We start from the raw sequence: 17,026 nt of genomic DNA, 5'->3' as shown, positions 1-17,026 counted from the left end.
AGTTTTAGTTAATTTGATTTGTACGGTCGATTTAGTTAATTTGGATGTAGAAGGATTCAATTTGGACTTTGGTGGAGGGGAGGGGCTGCTGATGGGCTTTGGCCTAGAGCTTGGACGTGAGACATATTATAAACTTTTGTAGAGATTGATTGATCTACTGGGCTTGGCCAAATGAAGGAAGAGGGAGGCTATGTGGACTTTGGAAATTATTTTTCGAGCTGAGCGGTAGAATGGTGGGTCCCACGGAGATGGGGTTAGAGCAGTGGGTCCCCTGGTAGGTCCCAGTCCCACCGTTTTTCTCTCTTTCCTTTTCCTCTTCTTATCTTCTCTCTCACACTTTCCCTTCCTTCTCTCGCTTTTTTCTTCTCTCTCGGCTGCTTGCAGGCAGGAGAGCGCCGGCAGCGATCCAAATGGCGTAGGCAGGAGGGCGCCGGAGGGCAGGGCACCGGGGTGCGCCAGGGTAGAGGGAGGGAGCTCCGGCACGGTTGGGGATGCGACGAGAGCGGCTGTGCTCGGCGGGCGCGGCAACGATAGGACCGCGGTGGCTTTGGGCCGGCGGCGCAGCTTGGTTCGGCTTCGGCGATGGCGTGGTGCGAGCTCGACGCACGCGTGGCGTCCAGGAGCCAGAAGGAGGATGGGGGCGGCGTCGGGCGGCTCGGCGGCGCTCGGGAAGGAAGGGCGTGACGTTGGCGGGCAGATAGAAGACCTCCTTCCCCACGCCACTTCTTCGATCTAGAAGTGGTTAGCATCGATCTGCAACTGGTGGGCTTGGTGGGCTTGCTTGCTGCACATGATTCGTGGATGCACCGCTATTCCAATTTTATTTGTGCGATTGAATTCCAATTGGGATTTTTTCGGGGGTTGATTGAATTCCGATTGGGATGGGATTTGGGGGTGTTGTGACGGACAAATTTTATTGGGTGGATTGGAGTTCCTCATGGATCCCTATGCTGATTTTATTAGGGTGGATTAGAATTTGATTCCTGGTTTCTCCCATGAATCCGTCTACTGATTTTGTTTGGGTGAATTAGAGTCCGATTCTTCGAAATTTCTGAATCGGACACCGGCATTGCAGGCGCGGTGATGAACGACGCGGTGATGAATGACGGACGAAGAAGTGACGGACGAAAAATCACGTGGGTGAAAAAGATGTGACGAAAAATCACGCGGGTGAAAAGATGCGACGACCGGAAAAATATATTACTAGCAAAAAGTGTCCGTGGGTTGCAACGGAAAGTGTACAGACTAGAAAATTAAGAAAAATTTAAGAAAAATTTACATTATGTAATTAATTAAAATACAAATTTGCTAAAATATTTGGTATTTTTAAGTAGGTAAGTGTATAATTAAATCAATTTACAAGTAAAGCCAGTGTGAGAAATAAAATGACATTGTTAAATTTAATTTTACTAAATTCTCCACGATTAGTTACGCTCTTTGAAATTTTATTGGAATTATCAAAGCTTAATTGCTAATGTTTAATAATACAAACATCATTTAACAATTATTTAATTGGAAAAAGAATTAAAATCCTTCATTCTAGGTTTGGGCCGAATATAGAAAAGTTTATATTTTCTCCCTTTTGTCTATTCAATGTGCCTGGCCTGTTTCCTTTCTCCGTTGAAGTCCATTTTGTGTCCTCCATTCGGTGGCCCAATATGCCGGCGGCATGACGCGGGAGCAGCTGGAGCCGTCCGATCGAATGGACGGTCTAGATTAATCCTAACCTAAATAAATACACCTAAACCCTAACCCTAACCCTAGGATTCATTCTCCCCCTCTCCCCCGCCCCCAATCTCCTCGAGCGGAGGCGGCGGCGGCGCCCACCACCCTCCTTCCCCCGAGCGACTGCGGCGACACGGAGCAACGACCGGCGAGCGGCGCCCCCCTCCCCCTCCCCCGAGCGGCGATAGGCGGCTATATACCAAAGCCGCAACTCTAGAGTTCATCCGTAAGCGCACAGATATACCATTGTAGCATTTCACCCGAGAGTATTCCAAGGATATCGTATTTATTTTATCCCGTGGGAAGATCATGTAGAGAGAACTTGACTAATAATTTATATATTACTTGTGATAATCACATTCTAAGCAGGGGTTAAGATAATCCAAGGGTAGAATGACACACAAGCATCAACTACTCATTATCATAATATATTATCTAAGCTAAGTGGATGGAAAAGAGAAATATAATCTATTCCTATACTTCTAATATACATAGTATACATACATTCTAGTTAACCGATATACTAGCTAAGACCCTCTATCCGATGCCCTCCTGGTACTTCGGGAAGTCACCCCTGACTGCCGAGTTCCTTACGACAGCCCGTCATGACCATACAAACGGGACTAAATACGAAGAAATACCCTCCCCAGGGAATTAACTTAGGATTATATACCGGCACGGAGGAATACCCGTACTGAGCTGTCACCATCAGCGGCCCACCTCTCATCCGCAATATATAACCCCAAATAATAATATCCCGTAAGCTAGACACCACGTCTAAACTACCAGATACTACTCTAATATCATCGTCATGACATAGAGTAATTGCATATGCAAACATTATACCCGCACCAATGCATCTCCCAGATAAGCTAGCTGTATATTCAGTATAACAAGAACATAATGTAAAGTAGGTACTTATATACTTGGAAAGTATTTCAATACCATAAATGTATTTAGAAGAGTATTCTAATAAAAGTACAAAGCTTACAAAAGAGAAGAGAAAAGCTACTAGAGCCATACCCGAACTATTCCGAAGGCTGTAGGATCGAATCACAAGAACTAAGCCAACCAGATGGGGGTTGAATGGTTGGTATACCCAAAAACCGAAAACTTTTAGCGGAAATAAAAGTTACCCTCGAAATCGATGGATCGCGGTCTGACCGAAGTAGTTGCGCCGGTCTGACCGCCTGATGAACGTCAGTCTGACCGATGTAGATCGATCGGTCGAACCGCCGAGAAATCCTGCCGCCGATTCCTGTCGCCGCCGGTCTGACCGCCGTGTGCCCGCCAGTCGGACCACCGAGATGCCTCCGGTCTGACCGCCGGTGCGCCGCCGGTTAGACCGCCGAAACCCGGTGAAACACAAATCGAAGAACTCTTAAAGTGGATGACGACTTTATTGATTCTCTCTGTGTTTACAAAGTGCACCAACAACACTCCTTACAAAAATTTCGACTAAACTCGAAACCCTAACTCAAAACTTAACTATATTGCTCTCAAAAGCGATGCCGGGAATCCTCACGCTCCCTCTCTATTTATACGTGAGGTAGGTAGCCTAAAGCCACGAACCAAACTCATACTAGGAGTCCTAAACACCTTAGGAAACCCTCTAGTACAAGAAAGAAACTTTACATAACCAAACGTACCAAATTTGGACTCCTTCCAAATTCGACTCCGCATCCCACACGCACACAATAACTCTATCGTATGCCATATGGAAACTCCATCAACCACGTGCATCAACTCTAGCCTAAGTATCCCGCATGATCTCTGACCACCACGGACGTCGTCTTATCCCCAAGCCGACTCCCGGTCCATCACCGCAAATACTCTCCCGAGACATCGAGTCACCTACACATGGAACAAACAAAGAAACCATATTCCAAGACCAAGCTATCTCCAACTTGACTCATTAGCAGCAAACAATAGTATTACATACGTATAGTATCCATCTAGAAGTCATAATCATGGAATAAACTCGGATATCCAAATAAACAACACGAAACCGAAACCGACACAGTGTCGGCCGGTCAGACCGTGGGCTGACCGGTCCGACCGCTCGATCACCGCCGGTCTGACCGGCTACCAGAGCCCGGTCTGACCGGTCCGCACAAAATGATAAAATCCTGCAGATTCATCTATGAAATCCAATCATCTCCAAAACCACTTGACTCATTAGCAGCAAACAATAGTATTACATACGTATAGTATCCATCTAGAAGTCATAATCATGGAATAAACTCGGATATCCAAATAAACAACACGAAACCGAAACCGACACAGTGTCGGCCGGTCAGACCGTGGGCTGACCGGTCCGACCGCTCGATCACCGCCGGTCTGACCGGCTACCAGAGCCCGGTCTGACCGGTCCGCACAAAATGATAAAATCCTGCAGATTCATCTATGAAATCCAATCATCTCCAAAACCACTTCGTGAATAAATTCCAAATATCAAAACCAATAATCTCCAATGCCCAATTGTTCATCATAGAATAATAATCAAAAACACCTTTGATTTTACAAAGGCTTCCGGACTCCTGATTCCTACTCTATTCCTATTCCACCAGCTAGATACTAGTAAACTGAACTTGAGAGAAATGAGAGAGATATTGCTTGAGGTGTGTGAGTGAAGTGAGAAGGCGAAGTCTTTTTATAGGCAGGTATGACGGTTGTAACCGCTGCAAAATGTCTGAAGTGCCCCGCAACCGTCATCAAGAGAAGATCTGGAGCGTCACTGCCAACCCCACATCCAAGGCCAGCCCAACCTAGCCCAAAATCGGCAGGTGGCCTCCTCCGTTGCTTCACTTCGTAGACTTGTGAATTTTGGCCCAATTCATCGTGTCAATTCTGAGTTCTTTGCCCATTCATGCATAAGTTTAATTCTCGACACCGTCCGATTGATTTATCGTCTATGTTGATGTCGATTCTCCTCCACTTTAGTGTCATTCTCTGCAAAAGGTTGGTATACATAATACTAGTGTAATATTATTATTCTAACATATTTATGCATTGCAAGTATCACTAGTTCTCCTCTATTTTGGTAATATTGACGGTCAAAACTGATTGATAACAACCATCAGCAACATATTTCACCAATACTAGTGGATACGATTAGTAATAATCCCTACCACTAAGTTGGATACCATATTTTATTCCATTATATGCAAGCATTGACGGTCAGATATCATGATTTAAGAACCGTCAACACCCGCGTCAAACACTTGGCGAGCGTGCAGACGGACTTTGTCTTCATCGAGAAGAAGACGCATTACATTTGGGCCCTCCTATAAGACTCACAACTTACATGTCATCCCTTTTAACATAAAGACTCCACCTAGTAGAGAGTTATACTCTTTTTTATTAGCATTAGTGTAATTTCTTGCCTTGCCCTATCCCTCTCGCCCAGGCGCCCACCCTTTGACCTCCTATAAGACTCACATCTTATATGTCATCCCTTTTAACAGAAAGACCCCAAATTTCATGCCTTGCCCTATCCCTCCCGCCCAGGCGCCCACCCCTCTCTTTCTATTGCTCTCGTGTTGCTCTTTGTCCTCTCCAATCATGGATGATCTCAACCATTACTAGACTATTTCTTAGCAGAGGATTTTGCCATGCCTTGCATACCGCAAGCTTTTTTTAGGTTTGTGTATATTGCTGCCCAAACCACGCCGTTGCCCATCACCCTGACACAAATACGGTTTTGGTCGAAGGATTGATCAAACTATCCTCTATTTTTTCCTCTCTATGCGCCATCTTTTGGATTAACATTGCTCCATGCGCTATCTTTATTGGATTTATATTTTATTTATTTATTTATTTTTGCTTGTTCACATCTAGTCATGATGGAGAGTTTTCCCGCCCTTACGCACCAACGGGATGAGTATGACTGTAACCACGTTCAGAGTACCAAAAATGATGCAAGATGTTCCGGAGGGATATGCCGAATAGATCATTGTCCGTGTTTGAGCCTTATTTGATGGACTTAGATGGTTCTTGTGTGCGATTTATTGATTGAACTCTGAGTCCTCATTTTTAGATGGACTTAGACGATTTTTTTTGTTATGATTCTTGTGTGGAATTTCCTCATACGAGGAAAACTTGTGTCGTTGCAGCACTGGGTTTTGTATAGTGCGTTACCAAGATTTACTGTCTCACATGGTTTTATTTGTATTTGGTTTGGATCAGTGGCAGGTTTGGATTAGTGGCATAGGGAGGGGAGAAGGGAGAGGCCTGGTCTCCCATAACAAAATAAAATTGTAATTATCAAATATATCTACTTAATCATCACATGATTAAATTAGCAGTAAGTGTTTTAATCCCCTATAGTGACAGAAAATCCAACACCCCTCTAGTGACAGGAAATCCTTCTAATATTGGAAGATAATTGGCTGTGTTTTAATCCCTCTAGTGATATAGTGTATATGGATGAGCATGGAACACTGGAATAATCACGTTTTATGGTCGAATCATGAGTTTGATTACTAATGCGATAACTGCGTTAATATACCTACTTCCTCGCAAAGTTTGGATCAAAGTGCCTAATTCCCTACTTAATTTCTTCCATGATTTGGTTGATGTCTGCTGAATTCCGTTGTGTGACATGAGAGCGTGACTAAATTATGTTTGCTGTTTTTTTAGGTATCGGCAGTACAACACGGTCGAAGGTGGCAATTGTCAACGTAAATTTTAATCAACTTTTGTGTGGAGTTTTTCGAGCCAGCACTCCTTGAAATATATGTCCCACCACCCAGTTGAATAGGAAATTAACTTTTAGAGATAACTAATTTTAAACTATATAATATAACATAATATATACTTATACATAGTGAAAGTCATAAATCAGTTGAACAATATTTATAGCGCACTATGATCATCAGATTTACAACAAATGTTACTTACCAATTATATATATATTAGTTAAGAGCATTCTAGATGATATTTAAGAAAAAATATCTCTCAAATTCTAAAATCTAATTAATCAACTTGGAAGCATACAGTGTAATTAATATGTCACGGTAATTACTACTAACTCCTGTAAAAATTACAAATAATATAATACAAAGCATGGGCACACAAACCAACTGGCAGTGTTTATTGGCTAAAGCTATCAGTATCATCATCAATAATAAAGAAAAATGAGATAACAAGGAGATGGAAGAGTGGAAGAATACCATGAGAAAATTTCATTTTTATCCTACATTGTGCTAAGGAACAAATTCGCGTTAAAAAATATGAAAATTTAATAATATTAGTAAATCATTGATGAGTATATTATACAATGTCTTTCTGAAATATATGACATCCAGCCAGGGAGTGTGAGCTTGTCATGTGAGTTGGGCACCTCTTTTTGCTGGGAGCCTCTCTTTATTGCGATTCAAAGTGCTTAGGTTGAGGTAGTTCTCTATCTACTGCCCCTGTAACATACTATATTTTTCAGGGTAATTTTTTTACGAAAATCTTTAAAGTCGTTGTTCTTTGTTCTTTCGAATTGAAGCCTCCCAATCCTTACATTCCTTTTGTTTCCTTTTAATTTTCCAACTCCCTCGTAACTTCGTTTAGTTTTCCCTCCAAACCAAATCCAAGATATCACAAAAAAAAATTCCCAAAACCATCCGAAGAGCTCGTGTTTATTTTTAAGTTCTCGTGTTTATTTTTAAGTTAGCCCGAAGTCATCATGCAAATATTCTAAGATCCCCAATCCCAAAGATTCCTATTCGGAAATATTTTACAAGAATTCGATTAAAAAATCTCTTCAAAAATTTAAATAGATCACTATGATTCTCCTCAGGCCGAATTCTTTGCAATCTAGCCCATATTCCCAATTTACTTTCCATTGCTCCTCTGTATTGGGCTGTTCTAACCCATCTCCCGCACAACCACCCAGCTAGCAGCCCATTGCCGTTGCTGGCCGAGCCTCCAACTGACACGCTGCTCGTTTCGCTCGCTCCAGCCACCGCTCGCGTTACGCGCGTTTCGCCTCGCACCTCCCTGCGCCTTGCTTGCGCCCGCTGCCCGCATGCGCTTGGCCCGCGCTAGCCGCGTGCCGCCTCGCACCTGCCTGCTCTGCTCCGCGTGCCGCCACGCGCACGACACACGCGCTTGAAGTCGCTCGAAGGAACTCGATCAGATGGTGCCGACGTTGTCGCACAAATCTTAAAACCGAGCAAGCACCACTGCTACCGTCAATCTCCCGCTGCCCAACTATTTAAGCAGGCAAGGTAGCTGTGCTCATCCTTTTCCCAAATCACTTTCTGTCTTCAATTTCTTCAAGCCACGCTGCCGTGGTCATCCGCCGATCCGCCGCCGCAGGCCACCGATCGTCGTCTGCTCGCACCACCAGCCTCTTTGTTGCTTCCTGCTTCTGCAAAATTGACCATGCATCCATCCAATTATAGGCCATGTGAATTAAATCAGTGGGATCATTTGGAAGTTTTTTCTCAAAGCAAGCTTTATTTCTACATTTCCATTTAGACCATATCACAACAGCAATCCCAACCACAATGAGATTTTTTATGAATTTGTCAGCATTCTTAATCTAGGAACCAAACAGTTCATGCCTGTTCAAAACAGGTTTCAAATTTAGAGCACAAGAAATAATCTTCCAAATCAATCTAGCCGTGGGACAAGCAAAGAAAAAGTGTTGAATTGTTTCTTCCTTATCACAAAACTGACATTTATTATCACCTTTCCTCCAGCCCCTCTTGAAAAGATTGTCATTTTGTCAAGATTTTATTATTGGTAAAGAGCCAAAGAAACACTTTGATTTTCAAAGGTACTTTTGAACTTCCAGATTTTTTTATGAGGGTAATTCACTTGCTTAATTTTAAGTGCATTACAGAAAGATTTCACAGTGAATTTCCCATCTTTGGACAAGGTCCATCAGAGTTTGTCTCTACAATTTTCTTTCAAATTCAACTCTTCCCAGTTGTGTATAATTTTTCTCCAATATCTCAGTTTGGCTCCATACAGATCCCTTCTGAATTTTATAGAACCAATACCTTTTTTGTTCAAGTCAGCAATGGTGATCTTTTTTTTTTTTGTCAAGGCTATGTTATGAATCTCAGGGAATTGCAAGGCCAAAGGTCTACCACCTATCCAGCTATCTTCCCAAAAAAAAAAGAAGAATATTTTCTCTATTTCCCACTTTTTTATTCACAGACTGAAGAAAACATCTTTCACCTCTATAATCCATTGCCAAAAATGTGAATTACCAGGTTTGAGTTTCAGACCAGATAGTGGTTTGTTTTTGTAATATTTCTCAATAATGATCTCTTGCCACCAACCCTCTTCATTCTCTAATTTCCAGATCCACTTTCCCAGCAAAGCTTTGTTCATTGCTTACAAATCAATCACCCCAAGACCTCCTTAGTCTCTGGGTGAACAAACTAGGGGCCAATTAACTAGATGGTACTTTCTAATACCTTGATCTTCTTGCCATAGAAATCTTTTTCTGAAGTAATCCATTCTATCTTTCACCCCTTTTGGCAGTTCATAAAAAGAGAGCATGTACATAGGAACACTACTTAAACTTGAATTAAGCAGCACCAGCCTTCCTCCAATAGATTGCAGCTTACCTGGCCAGCAACCCAATTTATGCTCCATTTTGTTCTCAGCCACCTTCCAGTCCTTGTTTAGTATTCTTTTTTGGTCAATGGGAATATCCAAATATTTCAGAGGTAAATCAACCACATTGCAGGTGAAAATATTGCTATATACATGTTGTTTTTCCTTAGCTTCCCAAAGCAAAAAAAAAAAAAAACCTCACTTTATCTTAAGTCCAGCAAGTTGCTCAAACAGACACAAGATGTACTTCAAATTTTTTGCATGCTCCAGATTATCATCAATAAGGAAAATTGTGTCATCTGCATATTGCAAGATAACAATTTTGTTATCTCCACTAGTCCCCAAACCTTCAATCAGACCATTCTCCTCAGCTCTCTGAATTAACAAAGTCAAAGCTTCTGCTGCCAAATTGAAAAGTAGGGGGGAAGGGGATCTCCCTGCCTTAACCCTTTGTGAGTTTTGAAATAAGGACCAATTTGCTCATGCACATTCCCTCCCATAATCACCTTCATGCTCCACTCACACCATTGATCTGGGGATCCCTTTGCTTTCAGAATTCGATAGATAAAGACCCAGTCCACCTTATCGTATGTTTCTTCGAATAAAACTTTAAACAAGATCCCACTCTGCATTTTTTTGATGTACTGAATTCAATACTTCATGTAATATCACCATTCCTTCCATGATGAAACGATTTTTCAGAAAAGTTGTTTGTTGTTTAGAGATAATGTATGCCATGATTGTGTTGAGTCTATTCATGAGGACTTTAGTTATTATCTTAAAGCTTACATTCAGCAGACATATGGGACGAAATTTTTGTATTTGAGAGGCATCTTTTGTTTTGGGAATCAATGTAATCACTCCAAAGTTCAATCTATCAATATTTATTAAACCCTTGATAAAATCATTTATCAAGTCAATCATGTCATGTTTGACCAAGTCCCAAAAATGCATGTAAAATTCTCCTGTTATTCCATCGGGACCTGGGGCTTTGTTCTTTTTTAGTTCAAAAATCATTGTTTTGAGTTCCTCTAAAGTGATAGGAATGGTTAACATCTTCATATCTTCCTTTGCCACCTTAGATACATTTGCCATATCAATTGAAAACATGTTTTCCTTTGAATGTCCAAAGAGATCTTTGTAAAAATTTCTAATATGAAGCAACAAACTTATCTTATCCTTCAATCACCTCTCCTTCATGCACCAAACTATGAATCTGACTCTTCCTCTTCCTCCCATTTGCCTTAGCATAGAAGAACATAGTATTACAATCCCCTTGTAATACTTCCTTTACTTCTTTGAATCCACTTCAGTTTCTCTTCCCTAATAACAAATTTGAGTCTATTTTCAAGTTCCTTTCTCTCCTCTCTATCAGAACCACTCATACCCATGCTTTCTACTCTAATGTCAATGGCATCAATTCTTTCTAGAATGTCCTTCTTTTCTCCCTTATATAAGCTTTCCCAGTTTTTGTTCCACCTATTTAGTTTTTTCCTAAGGGCTTTAAGCCTCAATTGCCATTTTTCTATACTGGTCCCAGAATAATTCTTGTTCCAGACCTCCTCCACTACTTTATTTAAGTCTTCCCTAAGGAATGAGCTCTGTTCAAAATGAAAAATGGATTGACTGACTGTGTTTTCTCCAGTGGTAACTATCAGAGGGTTATGATCAGACAAGCCCCTTGGCAAAGATCTAACAGCAGTGAGTGGGAATTGAACCTCCCATTCATTGCTTATAAAAACTCTGTCCAATTTTTCTAGGGTTGGGCTGTCCTGGCTATTACTCCAAGTAAATTGCCTTCCTCCCAAACAAAGTTCTCTTAGACTAGCTTGTTCAATAATCGCATTGAAAATGAAACTCCATTTGTTATAGCCACTAGCTTTGTTTTTTTTCACTTTCTTTACTTCCATTTTTTGGTTGTTGTAAAAGATTTGCCAAATGAGTTTAGAAACTACTCTTTTCCTCTTTCTAGGCTGCTCCATAAATTACCATCAAATCCCATTTAAACTTGGTAGTAATATTCATCAGCTTTACTTTGAAACAAATTTTTTTTAGTAACTTCCAAGATATCAAATGTTTTAGTATTAATGCGAACTGAATACCTCCAGATTTGCCAGAAGCTGGCATCCAGTTCCAGCACAAAGATTCATGACCACTAATCCCCTCAGCATTGTAGGGAAAAAGTCTTGTTTCACTGTTTCCATTATACCAACAAAATCACATTATTTTCTCTAATCAGATTTTGTAACATTCCAACCTTTTCTATTCTATAGCACCATTTCTCTAATATTCCTTTTCTATAGCACCCATTCCTCTAATATTCTAGAACAAACATTTCAACTCTTTTTTTTTCATATTCTCCCATTTCTCTTAACAACTTTAGAAGTGACCTTCATAATTTCAAGGTTTTCTCTTTTGTTTTTCTTTCTACTACTGCCAGAAATGTTCAGAGTTAGTTTTATATTCAGAATCTTGTAAATCAAGAAACACCTCACTCTCCCCAAAATCTACCTTTTCTCTGTCTTCCTCATTTGCACACTAACCTCAATATTTATATCCTTGTGTGTCTCCTGCATGTCAGAACCTTTTTCTCACCATGTCCTGTGACTGAATTCCTTACCCATCATGCATCTACCATGTGTTTCCATTTTATCTTGCATATGGATCTTTTCAGTCATCTTCTGTCTATTCAAAGCTTCCTGACTGCTCCCTCATGTTTATGCTTTTTACAATCTTATAGCCAACTCCTTGTCTTGAAGTATCTTCACACACTTCTCACTGTTTTATTTGTTCATCAGTTCTGGAAACAGACTCGCAAGTAACCTCCCTCCCTGACATATATATACTCTGAGACTTCTTGCATCCATGTCACAATCCTTATTGACTGGCTGCTTGTCTTCTCTCTTATTCTCCTCATTGACTGGCTGCTTACCTTCTCTCTAATTCTGTCTTATGTTTGAAGTTCCTTTATGTATGTCCCTCCTCAAAACATTCATCCTTGAACCATCCTTTTTCTAACACTTCATTCAGAGTAAAAACAGATTAATACAAAAAAAACCTTTTAGGGTTGTAAGCACCAACTTCAAAGCTAGCACACCCAACTCCATCATTCCTACTTTGACTCTAATGGTATTGCTAGCTTCATATCTACTTTCATTACTGGCCCCAAATTTAAACCTACTTCCATTACCAGCCCCAAATTTGAATCTATTTTAAAAAGAGCTTGGTAATTTTTCATCTCGTTAGGGATTCCACCCACATTAACCCAAACTAAATGCACAGCATTGTTGTGTCCATTCTCCCTTTCACAGTGAAATGATAATTAGAGAGCTACTCAAATCTCAACCTATTGGGAAATCCATTCTCTCATACACATTAGTCCATTTTACAGTGAAATGATCAAAATTAGAGAGCTCCTCAAATCTCAACCTATTGGGAAATCTTCCATGTCTAGCTCCCCACCAGAAATGATTGATATAAGCCATAGGATCGGACATCTCTCCATCAGAAATGATTGAGAGTGTTCCATTAAAGAGATAGGTTTGGTATTCTGAATCATGATGCAATATAACCCAGGAGCTCCATATCCCACAAGTTTTCCTATGGGTCTAGGTTGTTTATCAAAGATGCAGTCCTCAGTATTATGTGTTGGCAGTTAATCAAAACACAAAAGCAACACAATCTCTATTTAGGTGACCAACATTCTTGCATCTATTACAATAAGTTTTCTCAAACATACCCTCACGAGAGTTGGCCTGAGATTGCACTGGATCTGTTCAAGGATGTGCTTTTAATAGTATTGAAATGTTTAATAGTATTGAAATGTATGTATTTGGATTCAGAATTTCAAAAGTTGAGTATGTATTTGCACACAATGCTAATTCCTGACGGTAAAGAGTAAAGAGAGAAATTATATATCTTGTTGTAATCAGATAAACAGCTTGTGATAAGTCCCGAGAATGTTAATGTTGTCCTTCATCATCAGTGATTTGACGTCCTAATCTGGGACATGATGCTTGCACAAAATGCTACATATGTCAGCAGCAAATTGGACCCCCTCTTCACAATCCAATCTGCTACATATGTATTCTCCATCTTGAATTGGGGGTAGACGTGGCCTTAGTGGTACACCAAAACTTCCATCCTCGAGTTGTACCTTCTATAATTAGCAAATATCAATTTTAGTCATACATACAATAGTAGAAGTTATCTCAATTTCAAGCACAAATAGCATTAGAAGGGTACTTACCCTAATCCCAATTATCATGTCTGAAGGTAGTTGTTGATATGGTATCAGAAGCCATCCATCACGTCGAATAACGTGAAGGACATAAACGTTCGGTTGCTCAGCAACAGGATGATGCATTGAGTGGTCTAGACACCTTTCAGATGAAAATGCTCTCAAACAAATGGTACAGAATCTATCTCTGGTATGTGAACCATGGAAGTCAATGCTCACAAGGCTTTGCATTATGTTCCTGCTACGGCAGGTTTATACAACCATTACTTAAAGCAAACAACAATCTGTCAGTGTCATACAATGGAAATTTAATTTATGACTCCTCTGTAGACTCAACAATAACTTCAACCAATGAAACTGAAATTTGGGACTCAATCACAAGAATAATGCGATAGACAATGCAAATTATTTTTTCCGGCAAAAACTGAACTGCAATTCGTTAGTGTTCAACTCAATAACAAGAATACTGCGATAGAAATCATCTGTGTTGGTATTACCTTGCATGCAGGGCTACAATATTCATTCCTCAGAGAAATAAGACCATGACATCCCTTGCATTACCCTCTCATGCTAGAGCGAGTGCTTCTTGGTCGGCCTTGTCCGATCATGACCCACGTATTATCTTGATAGTCTACTCTCCGTATTTTTATCCAGTTATAGCCAAGTCCATTACTCCTGACCGTGTGGTGGCTTAGAGCAGAGGAACCTTCCACCATATGTACCTTCTAAGAAAGCAAAAAAGGTCAATTCAGAAGCAAGAAAGAGTAAATTGAAGACAAGAAGCGCTCTTGATCCACTCACCTCAATAACGACGGCATTCCCGTCGGCATGGTGGGTGGGCACGTGCTCTGGGCAGCAGAGCCCACATACGTCACTCAGGCAATGTGAACAGAATAATCTACTGAAGCACTCAAGACTGAAATCTTGCTGAAGTAGAATCGGAACGAAAGGAGGCAGATATATAGCACAGGAGAGGACGAGAGCTGAGTGCAAGAAGAGAAGAGAGAGGAGAGAAAGAAGATGGTAGTAAATCTCCTCACTTCTTGCTCAATATATTGTTGGTGATATGCCCTAGAAGCAATCATAGAGATGATTGTTATCACATACTATGTTTTCATATTTATCCAACATTGTTCCTTGAAATAGATAACTCATTATTGGTTAATGAATATGTGATTCTTTCATGAGACTCTTTATGTTGTATGTTACTATTTCTAAAGGATCCCTGATCAAATATAATATGTGGAACAAAAAATGTTTAAATGATCAGCACATGTATTAATTGATGATCATGTCTCATGCATTATGGTATAGAGATACCAAATTGATAATGTGGACACATGTTGGGGAACATGTTGTTGGATAGACCCAACATGAGACACTGCAAGAGCCATATGTGTTGTGTCATCAGTGATCTCATTTAGTGTTGGTGTTGAATTCTTAGACCCGAGATTATCATGGTTCCCAACATTTGTAGTAGCTTACTTAGGGACTGCTAAACGCTACTCCGTAATTGGGTAGCTATAAAAGTAGTTTTGGGGTATGCTATGAAACATGTAATGGGATATGAATAATCAAGATGGGATTTGCCCCTCCTATGGAGAGATATCTCTGGGCCCCTCGATGTCATAGATTATGGAAGTGCATGGCCATGCCAAAGGTGATTGATGAGTCTATCACAAGTTATATAATCTATCATAGGTTCGAGTGAATGATTGAGCTAATAGAGGATGGCACATATCTAGCCTTGAGCTTAATCGATATCGTGAGGCAAAGGAGTTCATACAAGTATGCACTAGAGGTTTAGGCGATATAATCTTTATGTATGCCCGGTGGTCAATACGTTCTGCTAGGGGCCGTTGTTGACACGTGGACCGAAAAGGAGTTTTCAGGTTACAGCCGAGTGTACATGAACCTATAGGGTCGCACGTCGAGTGATAACGATCTATGGTCTAATACTTGTATGGTTCCTGGTGTTGGCAACTTTTTTGACAAGTCGACAAGCACGATCGCAACACCTAAACGCCTTGCGGTGATATGGAGTCGCTAACCACCTCGATCTAGCCAAAGGGCCAAATCAAGATGGGCTTTACAAAAAGAAAAGATAAACCAGCTAGCGGAGCCGATTTAGAGATCAAAATCAGCCTCTAGGCCGATTTAAGTCGATATGAGGATAACTACCCGTCTCGTGGGCAAAACAGAAGGTTTTCAGGACAAACCTACAAAGGGGTGTCGCACTCTCGCAGCGGCGGTGGACGGTTTACGGCGCAAACCGACAAAGATGGACTAAACTAGGGTAAAATAGAAAACATAGTAAAAGAACGATTCAAGTATATTGTATTCGGAGGGTTTTACAATGAACCGGCCTTGTCCCTTAAATAGGGGTTGGTCTTGCCCTCTACAGGCCCTTCTCCACATCCAACTCGGGATAGAAACCAAAGGAAACACGAAACCTGCCTTCTCGAGTAAGTAAACCCGTCACTTTCCAAACTTTGCCAATTTTCCCCTATTTCGTTCATAGGTGCCAAATTTGGGTGTAAACACCAGGTTTACGCAGTAGAAAAATTTTGATTATGCTATCGTAGCCTACGCGTATTCCAACGTATATAGCACCAAGAGAGCAAGGCTGAAGAGGAAAACGATATTGTAAAATCAGAAAATACGTAGTATAAGCCAATAACTAACCTAATTCCAACTCCTGCCCGGATGAGGAATCGTCGGATATTCCTGCATGTTCTGCATTTTCAAACCTTGAAAGAGCTTCTTGTATCGTATGGAGCCCTTCTTCATGCATGACATAAATAACTAGCTTGTTTGATAACATTGTAACGACCAATAGAAGATAAAACAAAATTACACCACCAACCTCACAACACACAAAAGATCCCAAATATCAATAGACGTATTTAGAAGGTAAAAATACCGCTCAAAGTTAAGATTTTCCTATGGTACTTACGTCGGGGAGTAATACTAACCAAGGATAACCTAGCCAAGCGAAACTGGAAAGGTAGTAAAAAATGTTGCTTTTGTCACAAGGAAGAGACCATTCAACATTTGTTCTTTCAATGTAGTGTTTCTCGCTTGGTATGGTATGTTGTTCATATGGCTTCGAACATACAACCTCCTCAAAATATTACTCACTTGTTTGGGCATTGGGTTACTTGTGTTCCTAAAGACATGAGAAATCTGCTTTTGATGTGTGCAACGTCTCTTTGTTGGTCCATATGGCTAAGCAGAAACGGGGTAATTTTTTATAACAAAGTGTTGTCTTCTCCTTTGCAGGTTACTACTTTAGTCACCCGGTGGCTACGCACCTGGGCCATCCTCCACAAACCGGGACTTCGGGATACTATTGCGGTGGTATTGCAACAGTTGGACTAGGTGGTACAAGAATTTTTTACCCAGGAGCATGGGTGGCGATCTAGTCTATGGATTGATAGCCACTAGTTTTTGTGTTTTGTGATGGGGAAGTCTTCTTAGATCCAGTGTTTTGGC

The 17,026-nt window shown here is 40.8% G+C and overlaps 1 long non-coding RNA gene across 1 annotated transcript; it reads left to right on the top strand.

Moving 5' to 3' along the window:
• The first annotated feature begins 354 nt into the window (after window positions 1-354).
• Window positions 355-1,492, top strand: LOC9272652 (uncharacterized). Its single transcript, XR_001540417.3, has 2 exons — window positions 355-741; window positions 1,076-1,492. It is a non-coding gene; the product is annotated as an uncharacterized lncRNA (long non-coding RNA).
• The last annotated feature ends 15,534 nt before the right edge of the window (window positions 1,493-17,026 follow it).

This window comes from Oryza sativa, chromosome 10, assembly GCF_034140825.1.
Source record: "Oryza sativa Japonica Group chromosome 10, ASM3414082v1".
Taxonomy (NCBI): domain Eukaryota; kingdom Viridiplantae; phylum Streptophyta; class Magnoliopsida; order Poales; family Poaceae; genus Oryza; species Oryza sativa.
This window is presented reverse-complemented; position numbering and strand designations above follow the sequence as displayed.